The sequence below is a fragment of the Aphelocoma coerulescens genome (genome assembly GCF_041296385.1).
Source record: "Aphelocoma coerulescens isolate FSJ_1873_10779 chromosome W unlocalized genomic scaffold, UR_Acoe_1.0 ChrW_unloc_scaf_1, whole genome shotgun sequence".
Lineage (NCBI taxonomy): Eukaryota > Metazoa > Chordata > Aves > Passeriformes > Corvidae > Aphelocoma > Aphelocoma coerulescens.
In genome coordinates, this window is record NW_027184080.1 from 6,987,803 (window position 1) to 7,008,466 (window position 20,664).

At 45.7% G+C, this 20,664-nt stretch overlaps 1 pseudogene; it reads right to left on the reverse strand.

Moving 5' to 3' along the window:
• Positions 1-20,664, reverse strand: part of LOC138102682 (homer protein homolog 1-like) — a 282,281-nt pseudogene that overhangs the window by 30,683 nt on the left and 230,934 nt on the right.

The window sequence follows — 20,664 nt, forward strand, 5'->3', positions numbered from 1 at the left end:
CTGGCTTTACGCACAGTAAAGAAACAACCCAGAAAAAACAATAAAAACAAAATTATTCTAATTCCAAGAAAATGTTAAGAGTGTGTTTCTGAAGTCTTTACTACATAAGAATGCTTTAACCTTTACTTTCTCAAAGCACATTTAAAAGCTGAATACAAACTCATCTCAACATGATGATGCACAGCCTGATAGTTCAGTGGCACACAAGACCTATGGGAAGACACTGAAGTGAAAATGAGACCAGAATGGCCTAGAACATGTATCAATGAAGCACACTGAGCATATTTTGCGGACTTGTAAATGAAATTTGGGTCTGTTCCCTCAGAGAAAAATAATGACTTACAGCAGGTGGAAATTTTGGTAGAAATCCCCAAGGAGCATCCTGATGCACCACTTCGCAACACAGTGTAACTTACATATTTATCTGGCACCTTCAGTGAATATAGGACAAGTTGCTGATGTGAACTACTCACTTGATGATAATTTTTTCCTTCTGTCTAAATTAAGATGATACACTATAGCTCACCTGTAACTTTTGGGTCAGAGAATTCCTCTGTGCCTGGAGCTCTCTGGCACTGTTGATTTCTTGCTTCAATCTTTCAATTTCCTAAGGGAGAAGAAACAACCTTGCTAGGAACACGTTATCTAACTCGGCCTCAGTGCAGGTAAACTGGCTGCTGCTGTTTCTCCTGAGTGAGCTATTGCAATGATATAAAAACTGGCAGTTAGATACTGCCCATCATAGTGCATGAAGTTTAAGCCCTGCTTCCAATATTCCTAAATCACAGTCCCAAAACAGCAATTCTGTTCTGAATAAACAATACCGATAAGCATTTTCTTTGCTATAAAAGTCCAAGTTATTCTCTCCCACAAAAAAGATCTGAAATAATGTTTTCCTAGAAAAATAAGAGCCCTTGTAATTAGAAAAACAATTTTATACTTTAAATTCTATTAAAAACTATTCTCCATTTTTTCAAGAGAAAAATTAAGTTTTCATTTGTGAACTGCTTATTTTGTCACTAACAGCAGGGCTGAGCATCAAAAGATTGCCTGCTTTGACCATTGATTTCTGTAAAAAGAGAATCTAAAAGGAAAGGTTTCTTTAATTTAGCAAGAAGAAAATAATAAAGTATAAAAATAACAGATAAAATAATGAATGGAAGAGAAACCTGTACTTAGCTTGCTTTCAACACACAAGAATAAAAATAGCTAATGAAGCTAAAAGGTATCAAATTTAAAACTAGTAAATACTTTTCCCAAAAAGCGCATAGTCATCTCACAGAACTCCTTTCAGAAAGATCGCTTTGCATCCAACAGTTCAGCATAATTCAAAAGCACATGGACACCAAAATGGGAAACAATACCAACCTGAAGCTAATCTCTTAAGTATGAGGAAGTTTGGAAAAGGCTTTGTTCCATTTTGGGGGGATATTCTGTAACTGCTGCATCTTCTCCTCCATCCTCCTTGGAAACACCTAGCAACAGCCCCACAGGAGGCAATACCCTGCAAGATACACTGCTTCTCTGAACATGCACACCAGTGCACACTGTGTCTGTTCAGAGGGCTCAAGGGATCTGGTCCTACACAGAGCAAACAATCCTTCATACATGGCTCCTTGCACCTCCTTTTCCCCATACATGGCTCCTTGCACCTCCTTTTCCCCATACATAAAGGGGTGTCTTGATCATTCTGCAGCACAAATATGCTTTCCTTTGAGACCCATGCCAGAGCAGGTGTTACTTCAATTCCTTGTATTTCCATGCTGCTGGGCCAGCTCAAAGCAGATGGCCCAATAACTATTAAGTTACAGGCTGGGGTTTTTGGCATGTGTTTAAGAAAAGGGCTGATCTTAGGGATCATGAAATTCAGCTATATTAACATAGCCTGAAAAACAGATTGTCCCGAAAAGACATTGATCAATTACTTGCTCCAAACCCTGCTCTCCCAAAAAAATAAAGTGTGCAATGACTGCTTCCCTTCTAAGTGAATTTGGACTGTATCAACATGATGACTACGCTGTAGAAACTACACATGCTTCAATTGCAGACTTAATTTTGCAAAGAGAGATGCTCAGCAAAAGCAAACATGAAAAAAATTATACTTTTTTTTTGTTGTTCAGATACCCAGCTCTATACTGGAGAAATGTAATTATAATACACATAAAAAATAATCTTTATAAATCTTTTCAAAGAAGCTGAAAAATGGATTTTACTTCATAACATCTATATGAAATAATACAGTATTTACCAGCCATCACAAATTTAATATTGAAAGCCTTTAGAAATTATGTAGCACAAAAACCAAGAATAAATGTTAGCAGATACCTCTTCTTTTTTCTTCAGTGTAGACTCTAACTCCTGTATTGTCTGGTTTAATTCTGTTTTATGAGTGTAGACTTCATTGGCTTGACTGCTCACACACTCTAGCTCAGTCACCTGTTGAAATAAGTAGAAGCAACATATACAGGATTTATTGCAGGAAATTCAAGGTATTATTACTTCTTTGCATTTAAAATATACCCTTAGTGCTGGGTGACTTGTGTTGATTAAAATGGTGAAGGTGTTCTTAGGAAATTGGCATAAAATTCCTTTAGAAATTGTTTTGCATAAAATGGTTGCTATGACTTTTAATGTTTACTGTAATATCTTGGAAAAGTTAAATGTAGTATGTTGCTGGCTGAAACAAAAATTAATGAAAAGTTATATGTGGGGTATGCCCAGGGATCTCTGCTAAGAGATTTCTCCAGGGCGGGGGCTGGGCATACCCCACAGTTATACTTACTAATTATTGAAAAATTTATGAAAGAAGCTGAATTACCATTTCAGAAACAGTAATTTTCAGTAATAACAGAAGTGAGAGAGAGTTCCTTCCCCCCCACCTTTCCCAACAATGACATGACCTGGTACTGAATAACATTAGGGTCTGGCCACACCTACTCAGCCATGCTTCCTCTTGACTATTGCAAAAAATTAACCCTGTCCTGTCTGGAACCAGGATATTATTCACCCCTTCTTCTATACCATCTACCTCATGTCCGGATCCTACACCTTCCAACTATATGCATATACATATACATATATATATATATATATATATACAGGCATGAGTATCGTTTCTGTAGTCAATGGCCATCCCTCCAAGATGTCTGTTGAATTCATTTAGTTCATGACTTTTGGTTCTATCCATTCTAGATGTCTTCCAGGGCAGGAGGGCTGGTGTGATGTTGGCTGGTTGTGAGCTGCATCTGGAGCTCACAACTGGTGCATCTGGAGCAGTCCATACTCATTAACTATGGTAGTTCTGGCATACAGTGGCAGTGTCATTCAGCAACCAATATGATACAATTCAACATTACAGACTGTTCTCACACAAAAATCAAATCCCCTTGAGGTACATACTGTTTTCCCATCCCTCTGCATTACCCACCAAGTGCACCCCAGTCTGTGAGCAAAAACAATGCCACAGATGGATTTGCCTTTACTTGAGGCAGGACTAATCCAAGCTGTCTTCCTGTAATGGTTTGGTCCAAAACACTCATTACTGTTTACCTTCTGTGAGATAAGAATTAGGAGAAATGCAAAGCAGGCACCAAACTTGAAAGAATATAAAGAAGTTTATTAACAGACCTAAAAGAAGGGAAAAAAAATAAAATCATACCACACCTTCAGAACACTACTCCTCCCCCCACCTTCCTCCTTTCTCCCACTGACAATGCAAAAAGACAACCCTTGAGATGTTCAGTCTGTTTAACACTTCCATAATAACCTTGTTCAGTTCATTTAGGAAGAGGAGTCTCTCTTGCTCATACTATGGAGACATTATCACAACGAGACAGCCGCCCAGGTTGGTTCTCGGCTCGCATCATGTGACAGTCCCTTCCCCCAAATTACAGCTTTGCCCACAACGGCTTTTGAGGGTCCAATCTTGAGCTACTGGGGTACAATTTTAAGGCTGAGCCATTCAGAAATAAAAGTTCTCTTCACCCATCTCTGGGAGCGTTTCCATCTCTGAGAACAGAGGCCCTCCTCCTTTCCTGGGAGAAAAAAGCATCTTCATCTCTAAGACTATCTCTGGGAGTATCTCTAGGAACAGAGGTCTTCTCCTTCCAATTGGAGCAAGAGTCCTCATCGCTTCCATCTCTCCCTGTTCAAATTTCTCATCAAATTACAGCTGCTTCAGCATTTGCTTATTCCAGCATAGGTGCTTTTGTTCACAAGTACAAGTTGAACGCTCCACGCCCCATGCTTTCGTGAAATTACAACGGGTACTCTGATATATCATAGTCCATCACCACCATAGCTTTACAACAGAATTTCAGCTTTAAGCATCTCCTCTTTCTCCTCCCTCAGGATTTCAGCTCTTCTTTCTTTGCTTAATGTCTGCAGGCTCCATCTGTTCTGGAGGAAATTTACAGCACTAAAAGGGTTAATCGCACCCAGGCCTTGCAGCTGGAATTTTGCTTATCGCTGTAGGTCACATGATCTTTGCCGGACAGCAGGGCAGCTTCAGCTGAATCTTCGGTCGCACTGGAGAGGGGAAGCGGCCCGTCTGCACGTAGCAGGGCTGTGGGGGGGCTGCGGGTGGAACAGGGCTGCACGGCTCCACAATGGCTGTGGCCTGGCCCAGCCCGGCCCAAGCAGGGCCTGGCCTGGGCCCGCTGGGCCCCGTACAGGCCCTGCAGCTACTTGTCCCAGCGCTGAAAATGAGACAGCCCTCCCCCGGGCTTTGTCCATTCTTAAATGTGGACCGCAGAGGCGGTCAAAATTTTAAATGGCTTAAAAAATTGTCCATATTCAAACTAGCCAGCTGATAGGCTCTGTCAGGTCATAGAAGAGCTGTAAGCACCTCTTTGCAAGAACATCACTTCCGGGACTATGCTTGCTAACCCATGACACTTCCTTAACATATTCTTCATGTGCACCATGGGGACTTGATTCCCTTTTACAGTACGTGGAGGTTTTGATTGGGCAGGGACAGTTCCATTGGTAGAGCCTTGGGTGTTAACTAACCAGGTGGCCTTTGCTAAATGTAGATTGCAATGTTTGAAGGTGCCACTGTTGCGTTGCTTGGTTTGGTTTAGCAAGCTGCAGCCTTCTCAGAAAGCACTGTGAGGCTTCTTAGGGTAGAGCGGCAGTTTCGCTCTCCCGTAGTCCTTCCGGACAGCCCTGTGTACCTGCTCCCGCTAGCTGTCAGCTCTTCAACATGGTGACAGTAAAGGAGGCGAGAAGGGTCCCTCCATGTGGACCTCAGAGGAACCTTTATTACATGGTGACAAGCCAATTCCCAGAGGCAGAGAGACCACGTGGTCAGGGAGCTTGGGGTCTTATCTGGGGACAAGGGGGGTGGAGAGAGCACATGGACGAATGATTTCAGGGCGCAGGGGCAGTACATGGGTGGAGTTGGGGTACTGGAACCAATAGGGAGAACCCGAGGGAGTGGCCAGGGCTAGGGGCAGGGAAGGGAGGGACAATATGGGAAAGGTCTACAATTTAGTAAGACAAGCTTTGGGGAAATACAACACTACATCCCACCACCCACTGCTTTCAATGTGGTTTTTAACTGTCCACTGCACCGTTCCATTTTCCAAGAGGCTGGTGCATGACAGGGAATATGATACACCCACTCAATCCCATGCTCTCTGGCCCGGGTGTCTATGAGGCTATTTTTGAAATGAGCCCCATTGTCCAATTCGATTTTTTTGGGGGTGCCATTGAGTCAAGGTACTAAAAGGTTAAAATTTTAACTAAGAGTAAGAAGAAATTTGTATTAATTAAGATATAGAGTAGAGAAACAAAAGATAAGTTAATGATTAGTAGATGCCAAAGCTAGAGCTAAGTGATGTTTTATTTGCCATTATATTTTAAGTTGTGTTTGTAGGAGGAAACAGAATAAATGAACTGTCATCTAAACAAATTGAAACTAATTGAAACCAATGGAACAAAGAACAGCACCTGGGTTTCGTAAAAATTAATCAAAAGTAGGAGATCTTGGGCTGCGCCAAGAGGTTTGGGCTGTGCCAAGAGGTCATGAAGGCCTGCCAACAGCAAGAAGGTAAAAAGGTTGCTGTGAGGAAGACATTCCTGACTTCATCTTTCAGGACCACTGACCCAATTCAAGAGAGAAACTGCGCATGCATGAAAGACTAATGATCTCATTTTAATACGAAGCGGAGGATGGGAGGTGCTGGGGTGTCTTGGGGTGACTTGATGTTGTATTCCCTATCGCTGCTCTATGCCCAGAAATTAGTATACATGCCTTTCCATGCCTTTAAACTGAGCCTGAGAGGGGAGAGAGAAAAGTGTACTTTTTCACAGCAGTTTGTTTTCATGTTCCGAGGTCACAGAGATATAAACCTGTCTGCTTCTGCAGAGCAAGGGTGGGGAAGCAGCCTGCTTGCTTTCCAGCCAGCTTTCGGCCAGTTTTTCAGCTCCTTTTCCTCTGGAGAGTTGAACTTCTGTTTTCCTGGGACTTTGGTTTTTTTCCCTTTTTCTCTCCTGGATGGTTTCAACATCAGAATACATCGGGAGGAATTTCCACCAAAGCCTTGGCCCTGGAGGGGGGCCCACCACCCCATCCCAGCTCCAAGGAAGGGGAGAGAGAGACTACGGAAGGACTCTGAAATTTTCCCAGGATTTTCTCTCCACAGCGAGAGGTTTTATTATTTAGCATTATTATTCTTTTCCCGTGTGTTTGTTAAATAAATAGTTTTTATATCTTTCACTTTCCTTCGAGGAAAAAGTTTATTTTTTTCCTGAACCTGGTGAGGGAGGGGTGGTTTGCTGCCTGCCTTCTCTCAGAGGATATATTTCTAAATTTGGCCAAACCGGCACAAATAATTAGTGGTGTCCAATGTGAGGCTCGAAGGAAAGTGAAAAGCCTGTGCTAATTACATATTGGTGTGAATTTACTTATTCTGTGTTGGGGTAAAATAGTCACCATGTTGGCTGAGTTCATAATGTCTCTCTGGCTTGATATATTCATGTATTTCTGGACTGTAGGCTTGTTTGCCTATCCACAACTTACTCCGATTTTATCCTTGATAAGGAGTTTTTGCAGAGCAGGGACACGAATTCAGATTTCTATTTTGCTGTGCTCGGTGATAATGATTTATAAGAAGTTAACAGAGGTACTGGCAGTTGTTCAAAGTGTGTATGATATGTGGTTTCCCCGTCCTAACCCCAGTCCTAGCTTCAGTAGCCTGTTTTGGGAATTTATTAGTAATTGCACCCGGGTTGTTAGAGGAGGAGGAGTCGGGGTTTCCCTTCCCTTTAAATTTGATAGGTTATCTTTTGAGAGTGTTCAGTTTCCCCTGGATGTTAAAGAGACCACCTTCTTGGTATTTCTGGTATTTAATCTGGTAATCTTCCTCTATATGATTCGCAGCTTGTCTAGAATGAGAGCTCAGATTTCCAGGGTGACTGCCGAGACACCTGACCCAGAGGTGGAACATCCTGAGTGGTGTGGGGAATGGGAGGATATCGGCCAAATCCTGAAGAAATTCTCTGACCCAATAGTTTGCAATTTCCCCTCTGAACAAATTCAGAAACCAGCTGAGGTGGCGAAATATCTGAAAGAGAAATACAATGACAATTCTAATGAGAACAAGCTCCTTGCAATATGTTGGGCTTTGGCATATGCCTGTCGCACACTGCAGCAGGTAAAGGTAGAGGGGCAGGAAGATCAATCAGCAAAGCCTGCAGATACCCCAGTCACTCAGGCTGCAGATAAACCAGACAGCAAGCCCAAACCAGATGGAGAGTCTAAGCCACTGACAGTGGCTCCTGTCACGAGGAAAAAGCACACAACCAAAACTGATCACCCAGTGAAAGATGAGGATGATGCAGAGGAAGGAACCTCAAAGCCACCAACTGACTCAGGCACAGAAACCATTACTGAGTCATTGTCCATAAAGGACCTTCACAGCCTAAGAAAGGATTACACCCGATGGTCTGATGAATCCATAATAAGTTGGATGGTCCATATTTGGGATGTTGCAGGTGATGATGTGATGCTGGACGGTGCTGAAGAGAGGCATTTGGGATCCCTGTAATGTGACCCAGTTATCGACCAAGTGATGATAAGGGAGGCTGACCCTGTCAGTCACTGGAGACGGGTCTTGAATGGTGCGAGGAATAGATATCTGTGCAGAGATGATCTCTACATGCAGCAAACCCCGTGGAAGACCATAGAACAAGGGATCCAATGTCTGCAAGAACTAGGGGCGGTAGAGATTGTCTTCACAGATGACCCAGGATTGAGAAGTCCAGACCGGGCCAGAGTTAGTCCATTCATGTGGCGAAAACTCATACGACTTGGGCCACCAGAATACGCTTCTGCTTTAGCAATAATGAAACCGAACTACGGTGCAAATGAGACTGTGCAGGATATAGCAGTGAAGCTCCAAGCACATGCAGATTCCGTGCATGGCCCAACACATGCAAGAGTCGCAGCTGTGGAAACACGTATGCAGAAAATGGAAGATAAGATGGAGAAGAGTCTCCAGGAGATTAAGGAGATCAAAGAGGGCCTTCTCTAAATCTTGGCAGTACAGATCGGAGATTCTGATACAAAACGCGTACGTTCCCAAGAGAGAAGGTACATCCCATGAAGTGAGCTGTGGGATTTCCTGTGTGACCGTGGGGAAAACATGAGGAAGTGGGGTGGACAGTCTACTTCTGCTCTGGCAGCACAAGTGTGTGAACTGAAGGAGCACAAGTCTCAGAAAGGACGTTCGACCAAAAAGGACGTAGCTCAAGCTGCCTGTAGCCAAACTGCCGGAAATTATGGAAAAGATGATGACATGTCCGATTCCCATGAAGGAACCTCTAAGATACAGGCCCAGGGAAAGAAGGATAACCAGGCATAGAGGGGCCCTGCCTCTAGCCAGGTAGAGGTTAGGGAAAACTGTGTTTTTCGGACTGTGTGGATTCGTTGGCCTGGTACATCAGAACCACAAAAATATGATGCCTCGGTTGACACTTGTGTACGATGTACAATAATCCCATCACAACATGTGGGGGTAGAATCTGTTTCTATTGCTGGTGTGACAGGTGGATCACAAAATTTGACCTTGGTGGAAGCTGAGGTGAGCCTGACTGGAAATGAGTGGAAGAGACATCACATTCTGACTGGCCCAGAGGCCCCGTGCATTTTGGGCATAGACTTCTGTTACAGTGGGGATACTGTAACGCCTATATCAAACCAGGAGTCCCGTGGAAAACAAATATATATAGACGGATTCTTGATAGATGTTTCAAGAGATGTTTATTTCTCCAGCCGCGTGGCCGGGCTCTGCCGAGGAACTGTTACAGTCACGGGACCCGAGCTCCTTTTGCCCGCGCAGGGAAACACAAACCAACCAATGGGGAACGAGGCTGACCAGGGGCAGGGAAACCCCATGTGTCTGTGCCCTCAGGGCTCCCAGGGCTACATGGTGGGGGGAGAAGACCCCGACATTTCACCCGTTTTATTTTAATAAAAGGAGAATGAAGACAACTGGATAAACATAACAAGAACAGTTTCAAAACAAAACAAGCCACCCTCCTGAGTCTTTAAATGTCCAAACAGATTCCCTGGAACATCTTACGGCTGACAGAAGGGAGACAGAACTCTCTGAACATGCTTTGTGGGGAAACTGAGGCAGGAGAGGGTTCAATCTCTTCCCTCCCCCTTTTCATCCCCCCATCGGCATCGGAGAGGAATTGTAGGGAAATGGAATTGTGTAAGGAAGCCATGGGGTGAAAAACGGATTAGGAATAAACTGGGGATAGGGTAAACTTAGGAAAGGGTTCATATTGGGTATAGGGTAAAAGGCGAAATTAGGCTGTGGGTAGGGAAATTGCTGGAATGGATATTGTTTATAATTTTGTGCATAACGGCTGCCTTTGACAGGAATACCTCCAGTCCCAGTAACATTCGCTGCTTGCAAACCCTTCTTTCCTTGAACTATATCAAATTGAACAACTTCCCCATCTCCTACACTTTGCAGGTAATTTTTAGGGTTATTCCTTTTAATGGCAGTTCTATGGATGAATATATCTTCCCCTGTATCATCTCGTGTTATAAATCCATAGTTGTTTTTTACATTGTACCATTTCCCAGTTCCTGTGACTTTCGTTGCTAGAACTTCTCCTATCACGTGCTTGCGTGTTTGTCGTGGCTGCTGGTCCCGCGTGGCCGCCGCCTCGCCCACTCTGACGTCTCGGTAAGGCCCCCGCATTGCGGCTGCTCTGCGCTCTCTGAGCAACGCTGCTCCGGCGCGTGTCTGGGCTCTGCGCGGCCCCGCGTTGCCATCGCCGCTGGCTCCGTGGCCTGCGAGTGGTTCCGCTCCGCAAACTCCACGCTGCTTTGAGAGCGGCCCCGTTTTGGCTCGGCGCTGAGCTGCGCGGCTTCTCGTGTCGCCTGCTTGATCGCAGCGCATGTCTCACAGTCATGGATGACCTGGGAGATACTGTCCATGGTTAGATCCACCCCTCAGTCTCGTGCCCACTTATAGGTGGCATCTCTGCCTTGATGGCCTGAGGCATCATGGGCCCATCGAGCATGGAACAACTCTCCCTTGTGTTTCCAGTCCAAGTCTACCTGTGACACTTCTATCTTTGCAGCCTGATCTGCCTGCTTGTTGTTTTGGTGTTCTTCATTAGCCCTACTCTTGGGGACATGGGCATCTACATGGCGGACTTTCACAACCAGCTTTCTTACTCGGGCAGCAATGTTTTTCCACTCTTCAGCAGCCCAGATTGGTTTTCCCCTATGCTGCCAATTAGCTTTTTCCCACTTTTCTAACCATCCCCACAGAGCATTGGCTACCATCCATGAATCAGTGTAGAGGTAGAGCTTTGGCCACTTCTCTCTTTCAGCAATGTCCAGGGCTAGTTGAACAGCTTTGAGTTCAGCGAGTTGGCTTGATCCACCTTCTCCCTCAGTAGCTTCTGCAACCCGTCGTGTGGGACTCCATACGGCTGCTTTCCACTTTTGTTTCATCCCTACGATGCGACAAGAACAGTCGGTGAAAAGAGCGTAGTGTGTGTCTTCTGATGGCAGTTGGTTGTACGGTGGAGCTTCTTCAGCACGTCTCACTTGTTCTTCTTCATCAGCGAGACCAAAGTTTTCACCTTCAGGCCAATTTGTGATTATTTCCAAAATCCCAGGGCGATTCAGTTCTCCGATACAGGCGCGCTGTGTGATGAGAGCAATCCATTTGCTCCATGTGGCATTGGTGGCGTGGTGGGTAGAGGGAACCTCTGCTTTGAACATCCACCCCAGCACTGGTAGTCGGGGTGCCAGGAGGAGTTGTGCCTCAGTTCCAATTACCTCTGAGGCGGCTTGGATTCCTTCATAGGCTGCCAAGATTTCCTTCTCTGTGGGAGTGTAGTTGGCTTCAGACCCTCTGTAGCTTCGACTCCAAAACCCCAGTGGTCGACCTCGAGTCTCACCAGACACCTTCTGCCAGAGGCTCCAGGACAGGCCATGGCTCCCAGCTGCAGAGTAGAGCACATTCTTCACTTCGGGTCCTGTCCTAACTGGGCCAAGGGCTGCCGCATGAGCGATTTCCTGCTTGATCTGGGCAAAAGCTTGTTGCTCTTCAGGGCCCCAATGGAAATCGTTCTTCTTGCAGGTAACCAGGTAAAGAGGACTCACAATCTGGCTGTACTCAGGAATGTGCATCCTCCAAAAGCCTATGGCACCTAGAAAAGCTTGTGCTTCCTTCTTGTTGGTTGGTGGAGACATTGCAGTGATCTTATTGATGACCTCAGTGGGAATCTGACGTCGTCCATCTTGCCACTTCACTCCCAGGAACTGGATCTCTCGGGCAGGTCCCTTGACTTTGCTCTTCCTGATGGCGAAACCAGCTTCCAGGAGAATCCGGATAACTTTCTCTCCTTTCTCAAACACTTCTGCTGCAGTGTTCCCCCACACAATGATGTCATCAATGTACTGCAGATGTTCTGGAGCCTCACCCTTTTCTAGTGCAGTCTGGATTAGTCCATGGCAGATGGTGGGACTGTGCTTCCACCCCTGGGGCAGTCAGTTCCAGGTGTACTGCACACCTCTCCAGGTGAAAGCAAACTGAGGCCTGCACTCTGCTGCCAGAGGAATGGAGAAAAATGCATTGGCAATGTCAATAGTGGCATACCACTTCGCTGCTTTGGACTCTAGCTCGTACTGGAGCTCCAACATGTCCGGCACAGCAGCGCTCAGTGGTGGAGTCACTTCATTCAAGGCACGATAGTCCACAGTCAATCTCCATTCTCCTTCAGATTTGCGCACAGGCCAAATGGGACTATTGAAGGGTGAGTGGGTCTTGCTGACCACCCCTTGGCTCTCCAGCTCACGGATCATCTTGTGGATGGGAATCACAGCATCTCGAGTTGTCCGGTACTGTCGGCGATGCACTGTCGAGGAAGCAATTGGTACTCTTTGTTCTTCCACCTTCAGAGCGCCGACTGCAGACGGGTTCTCTGATAGCCCAGGCAAAGTGTTCAATTGCTTAATGCCCTCTGTCTCCACAGCAGCTATTCCAAAAGCCTGCTTGAGTCCCTTTGGGCCTCTGAACTACCCGTTCCGGAGGAAGTCTATGCCCAAAATGCACGGGGCATCTGGGCCAGTCACAATGAGATGTCTCTTCCACTCATTTCCAGTCAGGCTCACCTCAGCTTCCACCAAGGTCAAATTTTGTGATCCACCTGTTACACCAGAAATAGAAACAGATTCTACCCCCACATGCTGCGATGGAATTATTGTACACTGTGCACCAGTGTCAACCAAGGCATCATATTTTTGTGGTTCTGATGTACCAGGCCAACGAATCCACACAGTCCAAAAAACACAGTTTTCCCTAACCTCTACCTGGCTAGAGGCAGGGCCCCTCTATGCCTGGTTATCCTTCTTTCCCTGGGCCTGTATCTTAGAGGTTCCTTCATGGGAATTGGACATGTCATCATCTTTTCCATAATTTCCGGCAGTTTGGCTACAGGCAACTGGGGTACTTCCTTTTTGGTAGATCCTCCTTTCTGAGACTTGCGCTCCTTCAATTCACGCACTCGTGCTGCCAAAGCAGAAGTGGGTTGTCCACCCCACTTCCTCGTGTTTTCCCCACTGTCACACAGGAAATCCCACAGCTCACTTCATGGGATGTGCCTTCTCTCTGGGGAAGGTCCACGGAGAAGGCACTCTTTAATCTCCTGGTGATTCTTCTTCATTTCATCTTCCATTTTCTGCATACGTGTTTCCACAGCTGCGATTCTTGCATGTGTTGGGCCATGCACAGAGTCTGCATATGCTCGGAGCTTCACTGCCATATCCTTCACAGTCTCATTCGCACCGTAGTCCGGTTTCATTATTGCTAAAGCAGAAGCGTATTCTGGTGGCCCAAGTTGTATGAGTTTTCGCCACATGTATGGAATAACTCTGGCCCGGTCTGGACTCCTCAATCCTGGGTCATTTGCGAAGACAACCTCTACCACCCCTAGTTCTCTCAGGCGTTGGATCCCTTGCTCTATGGTCTTCCACGGGGTTTGCTGCATGTAGAGATCATCTCCACACATATATCTTTCAATCACACCTGTCAAAACTCGTCTCCAGACACTGGTAGAGTCAGTCCCCCTTTTCATCGCTTGGTCAATCACTGGATCATGTGACAGGGATCCCAAATGCCTCGCTTCAGCACAGTCCAGCATCACATCATCACCTGCCGCATCCCAAATACGGACCATCCAACTTATTATGGATTCATCGGACCGTCGGGTGTAATCCTTTCTTAGGCTGTGAAGGTCCTTTATGGACATGGACTCAGTAATGGTTTCTGTGCCTGAGTCAGTTGGTGGTTTTGAGGTTCCTTCCCCTGCATCTTTTGAGGTTCCTTCCCCTCCATTATCCTCATCTTTCACTGGGCGATCAGTTTTGGTTATGTGCTTTTTCCTTGTGACAGGAGCCACTGTCAGTGGCTTAGACTCTCCATCTGGTTTGGGCTTGCTGTCTGGTTTATCTGCAGCCTGAGTGACTGGGGTATCTGCAGGCTTTGCTGATTGATCTTCCTGCCTCTCTACCCTTACCGGCTGCAGTGTGCGATAGACATATGCCAAAGCCCAACATATTGCAAGGAGCTTGTTCTCATTAGAATTGTCATTGTATTTCTCTTTCAGATATTTCGCCACCTCAGCTGGTTTCTGAACTTGTTCCGGGGAAAAATTGCAAACCTTGGGGTCAGAGAATTTCTTCAGGATTTGGCCGATATCCTCCCATTCCCCACACCACTCAGGATGTTCCACCTCTGGGTCAGGTGTCTCGGCGGTCGCCCGGGAAATCTGAGCTCTCATTCTAGAGAAGTTGTGAATCATATAGAGGAAGATTACCAGATTAAATACCAGGAGGGTGGTCTCTTTAATATCCAGGGGGAACTGAACACACTCAAAAGAAAACCTATCAAATTTAAAGGGAAGGGAAACCCCGACTCCTCCTCCTCTAACAATCTGGGTGCAGTTACTAATAAATTCCCAAAACAGGCTACTGAAGCTAGGACTGGGGTTAGGAGGGAGAAACCATTTATCATACACACTTTGAACAGATGCCTGTACCTCTGTTAACTTCTTATAAATCATTATCACCGAGCACAGCAAAATAGAAATCCGAATTCGTGTCCCTGCTCTGCAAAAATTCCTTATCAAGGATAAAATCGGACCAAGTTGTGGGTAGGCAAATAAGCCTAGGGACCAAAATAGCACTAGTACCTTAAACAAGCCTACGGACCAGAAACACATGAATATATCAAGCCAGAGAAATGTTATGAACTCAACCAACATGATGACTATTTTACTCCAGCACAGAATATGTAAATTCAAACCAAAATGTAATTAGCACAGGTTTTCACTTTCCTTCGAGCCCCACAGTTGGGCGCCACTAAATTTGTACCGGTTTGGCCAAATTTAGAAATATATACTCTGAGAGAAGGCACAACCACCCCTCCCCCACCAGGTTCGGGAAAAAAAAAAAAATTTTCCTCGAAGGAAAGTGAAGAAGATAAAACTATTTATTTAACAAACACACGGGAAAGGAAAATGAGGTTAAATGGTAAAATCTTTCGCTGTGGAGGAAAAAACCTGGGAAAGCGTTAGAGTCCTCCCTTTGGTCTCCTCAGAGCTGGGGCTTGGCCCAGGGCCAGGCCCTCTGTGCCCGATGAAATGTCCTCCCGATGTGCTCTGAGGTTGAAAGCAGTCCAGTAGCAAAGGGAGAAAAAATCCGGAATTCTAGAGAAGAAAAAGCAAAGTCCAACTCTCAGTGTCTCTCCGGAGAACCAGAAACTGAAAACCACTGGCCAAAAGCTGACTGGAACACACCAAGCCGGGTGCTTCCCCACTCCCCTGCCACGGCTGGGAAGAAAAGAAACCTCCTATCTTTATGTGACCTTGAACAAGCTGCAAACTGCTTTGAGAAAGTTTTGCTCAGTTTTTTCTTCTCCCTCTCAGGCTCAGTTTAGAGGCATAGAAAGGCACAAAAATTAATTTCTGGGCATAGGCAGCGATATGGGATACATATCATAATGTCACCCCAAGACATGAGGTCACAGAGATATAAACCTGTCTGCTTCTGCAGAGCAAGGGTGGGGAAGCAGCCTGCTTGCTTTCCAGCCAGCTTTCGGCCAGTTTTTCAGCTCCTTTTTCTCTGGAGAGTTGAACTTCTGTTTTCCTGGGACTTTGGGTTTTTTTCCCTTTTTCTCTCCTGGATGGTTTCAACATCAGAATACATCGGGAGGAATTTCCACCAAAGCCTTGGCCCTGGAGGGGGGCCCACCACCCCATCCCAGCTCCAAGGAAGGGGAGAGAGAGACTACGGAAGGACTCTGAAATTTTCCCAGGATTTTCTCTCCACAGCGAGAGGTTTTATTATTTAGCATTATTATTCTTTTCCCGTGTGTTTGTTAAATAAATAGTTTTTATATCTTTCACTTTCCTTCGAGGAAAAAATTTCTTTTTTTCCTGAATCTGGTGAGGGAGGGGTGGTTTGCTGCCTGCCTTCTCTCAGAGGATATATTTCTAAATTTGGCCAAACTGGCACATGGGGTCATACATATGTAGAAGATGTAAAACTTTGTGTAATAAATAGAGAACGAAGAACCTTGTACTTGGCTGGCATGACTTTAGGAGGCTACTCCCATTCCACCTGCCAGTGCCTGAATAAACATACCACTTTCTACCTTTAATTAGTTAGAGGGTCTTTTGTCCGTGAATATCGGGATTTAACGAATCACCATGTCACTACAGGACTTGCTTTTCAAGACCCAAGATGGTGGTCTGGACAGTGGTGTGAGGCACAGGGTATGACTCCAGCCATCCAGTGGTTGTTTCCACCATTGTAAGCATGTAACTCTTGCCTTGGTGGGTTTGTGGCAGTGTGATGTAATCAATCTGCCAGGCCTCCCTATATTTATATTTCAACCATCGTTCTCCATGCCACAGAGTCTACCCACTTGGCCTGCTTGATTGTGTCAGGACCTAAAGAATGCAGTGAAATGTCTCAAAACACTGTCAAAAAAGGAAGTCCCCATTAGGTAAGCCACCACAACAGGCACAGATGGCAAACAGGAAGGCGTTATTCCAGACCTAAATGGAGGTGAAGGTTTGGAATTAGCACACCAGATAAAATCCACCATGGGGATTTGTGATAAGTGCAGATGAAGGCAGATCTGTGTAACCTACCCTGACAAAAATTTGCAGCATGGAAAACTGTCAGAAAGAAAGCAAGTCCTTATACACATACCAGCCCAAGTTGTGGGAACAGCATTTACACCCCATGAATACCCAGGACTTGGACTTTATACAAGTGGCACCTCCAGAAGAACACTCTGGGGCCCCTACCACCAAGAAGACCAGAGGAAGGGCCAGCAGGACTCCACAGGGACCCATGTGGTGTTGACTATCTTTCTACTTAATCTGTTTCTGTCTCTTTCTCCCCCGCCCTATATTTACTATTAAATAAAATCCATGCTATTGACTTTGGCATCTGGTCTTGCTTGCATCTTAATTTGGGCAGCGGCATCTTTTAATAATTGGGTACTAATAGATTGCAGCGCATGTTTCACAGTTATGGATAACCTGGGAGATAGTGTCTGTGGTTAAGTCCACTTCTCAATCACCAGATCATCTGTATGTGTGCCGGTTTGGCCAAATTTAGAAATATATCCTCTGAGAGAAGGCAGGTCACCACCCCTACCCCACCAGGTTCAGGAAAAATAAATTTTCCTCAAAGGAAAGTGAAGGAGATAAAAACTATTTATTTAACAAACACACGGGAAAATGAAAGTAATGCTAAATAATAAAATCTTTCACTGTGGAGAAAAAACCTGGGAAAGTGTTAGAGTCCTCCCTTTGGTCTCCTCAGAGCTGGGGCTTGGCCCAGGGCCAGGCCCTCTGTGCTCGCTGGAAAGTCTTCCCGATGTGTTCTGATATTGAAGCAGTCCAGCAGAAAAGAGAGAAAATCCGAAATTCCAGGGAAGGAAAAAAAAGTTCAACTCTCAGTCTCTCTCCAGAGAAAAGGAAACTGAAAAACTGGCCAAAAGCTGACCCAGCAGCAGCAAGCCGGGTGCCTCCTCCCTCCCCTGCCGCAGCTGGAAAAAAAAGTCACTGTCTCTGTGTGACCTTGAACAAGTTGCAAACTGCTTTGAAAAAGTTTTGCTCAGTTTTTCCTTCCCCCTCTCAGGCTCAGTTTAAAGGCATAGAAAGGCACAAAAATTAATTTCTGGGCATAGGGCAGCGATATGGGATACACATCATAAAGTCATCCCAAGACAACTATCCCCCTATCAACTATTGCAAAAAATTAACCCTGTCCTTGACCAAAACCAGGACACTCAGCATCAACAATGTAATAGCAGAGAGATAGATTGGAAAGACAACACCCCACCCCTCACCCCCAAGAACTTATTGGCTAGAATTATCCCAAAAGAAATATCGGTGCTCATAGAAAAAAAAGTAGAATCATAGAATCAGAATATGCTGAGTTGGAAGGGACCCATCAGGATCATTGAGTCAAACTCCTGGTGCTGTGCAGGACACCGCAAGAATCTCACCATGTGCCTGAGAGCATTGTTCAAATGCTTCTTGAACTCAGACAGGCTTGGCACTGTGACCACTTCCCTGGTGTTTTAGGTTACAGTGTAAGATGTAATCAAAAGCATGTATTCTATCACCATCTTCATAAGCTGTTAAAAACAGGTGGGGCAGGGTTCTTTATCTCTTCCATGACATATCCCTGATAACTCCCTCCGGGGAAGCTATCTCCACTAGTGGGCTATCAAGTCTCACTGCATGACTCATAAAATTATATCATCCCATTGTGAGATGCTCCGTCCAGGGGCAGGAACCAAGCATTCCTACCTGGATATAATCTGAAGTTTGGGACATCACACTCAGCCAGCCTTACCTACTGGATTCCCAGAGGACAAGAGCTACATAACCACCACTGGACCTTCAGAGGAAGACCAGACCCTTCTACAGGATCACCACTTCAACAGAACCACATCTATCACTTCAACAGGACTGCAGCCACCATTTAGTTCGACTCCTACCACCACCCTGACCAACAGGGTGTCAGGTCATATCCTGACTCTGTCAGGGTTAAGACAGTGTTTCTGTATTATTGCCTTTATCCTAATTTTCCTATTAAATTGTAATTCTTACTTGGGATCCCCCCCTGGTTTGCTTTCAAACTAGAACACCTGGGGAGCCTGTTCCAGTGCCCAAACACCCTATTGGTCAAAAACCATTTCCTGATATCCAACCTACGCCTCCCCTGACTCAGCTTCATGCCATTTCCTTGAGCCTTGTCACTGGTCACCAGAGTGAAGAAATCGGTACCTGCCCCTCTGCTTCCCCTCATGAGGATGCTGAAGACCACAATGAGGCCTCCCCTCAGTCTCCTCCAGGCTGAACAGACCAAGTGACTGCAGACATTCCTCATATGGCTTCCCCTCCAGACCCTTCACCATCCATGTGGCCCTCCTTTGGACGCTCTCTAATAGCTTAATGTCTTTTTTATATTGTGGTGCCCAAAACTTGACACAATATTCAAGATGAGGCTGCACCAGCGCAGAGTAGAGTGGGACAACCACCTCCTTTGACCAGCTGATGATGCTGTGCCTGATGCACCTCAGGATGCATTTGGCCCTCCTGGCTGCCAGGGCACTGCTGACTCATATTCAACTTGCTGTCAACCAAGACCCCCAAGTTCCTTTCCGCAGCGCTGCTCTCCAGCCTCTTGTTCCCCAGTCTATACACAGAACCAGGGTTGCCCTGTCCCAGGTGCAGAATCTGGCACTTACCTTGTTAAACTTCACTGCCCATCTCTAATTTGTTGAGGTCTCTCTGCAAGGCCTCTCTGCTCCTCCCAATTTAGTGCCGTTGGCAAACTTAGTATTCTTTTGAGTTCTGCATCTAGGTCATTAATGAAGATGTTGAAGAGAACTGGGCTGAGGATGGAGCCCTGTGGAACCTTAGCTGCATTGTCCTTCGATGTGGAAGGTATCTTTTCAGCTTTTTACTAGCTAGCGCTAGTAGTTTAATGCCTTAGAAAGCTTCAAGCAGCCTAGAGAGGTAGCACGGGCAATCTAGCACTTTAGTAGCTCTAAAATTGGTACCTGTATCAGCTGCAAAGCAAATACCACCAGCAGAAGCAAAGAGGGAGAAATACAGCTCTCGACTCGCTCAATTTCCCGCAGTTAGAAGCTTTCAAAAGAAACAGACAACAAGAGATGTTCACAGGAAGGTAGCAGAGCCAAGAGAGGGCAGGGCCTCCCTCGATCATCTCTTTTATTCAGAGAAGGGGAAAGGGGAGGACTGGGGGAAGACCCGGGGTGACCAGCCAATCAGACACTGCTAAAGAGTTTGAGTTACATTTGGTTTTGCCCTCGCTTGGAACAAAGGAGCTCCAAGCACATGGCAGAAGCAAGTGTCTTGGGGAGGGGGAAGGGAAGCTCAGAACAGGCAGCAACACTTCAGGTGTTTTTCAATACCTCCCAGAATAATCTTTTCCATGATTTTACTGGGCACTGAAGTGAGACTGATAGGCCTGTAGTTTCTGGGGTCCTCCTTCTTGCCCATCTTGAAAATCAGGACAACATTTGCCAGCTTCAAGTCAGCTGGGACCTCTACAGATTCTCAAGACTGCTCAAAAATCATTGAGAGGCCTTGTGATGACATCAACCAGCTCTTTGAGGATTCTCGGATGAATCCCATCAGGTCAAATAGATTTGTAGGGATCCAGCTGGAGCAGCACAAGTTCAGGGTCATCTGGGAGTTGATCATTCTCACAGTCATGGTCCTCCAGCTCAGGGCACTGACACACCCTTGGTCCGTCATCCATGTTGAAGACAGAGGCAAAGAATGCATTAACACCTCTGCCTTGTCCATGTCCCTGTTTGTGAGGTAACCATCCTCATCCTGTAACAGGCAGATGTTATTTCCACACTGCCTTTTGCCACTAATATATTTGAAAAAACTCTTATTGTTGCCCATGGTTGTTCCCAGCTTCAACTCCAATTGAGACTTGGCCTCACAAATTTTCTCCCTACAGTGATGAGCAGCATCTCTGTATTCTTCTCATGTCACCTGACCTTGCTTCCACTGAGCATACACCTTTCTTTTTTGCTTTATTTGCAAGAGAAGATCCCT